The sequence below is a fragment of the Suncus etruscus genome, chromosome 10 (assembly GCF_024139225.1).
Source record: "Suncus etruscus isolate mSunEtr1 chromosome 10, mSunEtr1.pri.cur, whole genome shotgun sequence".
NCBI lineage: Eukaryota > Metazoa > Chordata > Mammalia > Eulipotyphla > Soricidae > Suncus > Suncus etruscus.
The window spans coordinates 44099961-44101031 of NC_064857.1; the positions used below are offsets into that span (position 1 = coordinate 44099961).

Sequence of the window (1071 nt, forward strand, 5' to 3'; positions counted from 1 at the left end):
TTAGGCTTGAAGACTCATGCAGGTGAATTCAGTAGAAAGATAATTTGGTTTTTGGTTTGTGGGTCACACATGGCAACGCTCAGGGATTACTCCCGTCTCTGTGCTCAGATATCACTACTGGCAGGGTTGGGTGACCATGTGGGATGCCAGGGATCAAAGCTGGGTCAGTTGAGTGCAAGACAAATTCCCTGCCCTCTGTGCTATTGCTCCAACCCCAGTAGATAATTATTTTAAAAGAGAATTTATTTAAACACTGATAAATTTTCCCTAGGCTTGCTAGGAAGTTCCCTCCAGGTACATGTTGTTGGAGGAGTGTCATGCAAAGGTATAAAGTCTATTGCTTCTCTAAAGCACCCCTGGATGAGAGTGTAAAGTGAGTGCCTTTGAATGCGATGCACTAGCACAATGCACCTGTAACATGAGACATTACTGGAATTTTATAACATGTTACATACGAGCCAAAAATACTATTTCACAGTAAAATTAGATCACATTCAAGTGAGTGCTGAGATATAAAAATAATGAGGTTAATAATGTTATTAAATGTTGTACAAAATACTTCTGTATCAGAGAAGATTAGCATGGCTCCTGTGCAAGGATGACACGCAAATTCGTGAAGTGTTCCATATTTTTAAGAAAAAAAATACTTCTGTATCTTTTGGATACATGTTCAAAAATAATATCATAAATTCAAAAAATATTTGAAAATAAAATATTTCTAGAATTGTATTAGCATTTGTTTAGTCAGAAGAGTACTTTTTTATATCTCCCTTGCTCAAAGTGAGATTGAGGAGTTTTGATATATCCTACAATGAGTTAATTAAAATATAATTGAAAGCTCAAAGATAGAAAGACACTGCTTGTAATCATGGTGCTTAAATAAAGATTTTATTAGAAATAAAAAAAGAAATAAAAAAGATAGAAAGATATTTTTTCTTATCCTTTTTTTTAAATTATCTTTATTTAAACACCGTAATTACAAACATGATTATAGTTGTATGATTATTTTATGGAAAAAACAGATAAATGAAAAATGTAAAAAGAAAGTATAGAGACCAACTTTGGTAGAGT

General features: G+C 32.9%; 1 non-coding gene across 1 annotated transcript; it reads left to right on the forward strand.

Annotated features, from left to right (window-relative positions):
- The first annotated feature begins 527 nt into the window (after nt 1-527).
- Nucleotides 528-633, forward strand: LOC126021737 (U6 spliceosomal RNA). The gene has a single exon (XR_007500217.1). It is a non-coding gene; the product is annotated as a U6 spliceosomal RNA (small nuclear RNA).
- The last annotated feature ends 438 nt before the right edge of the window (nt 634-1071 follow it).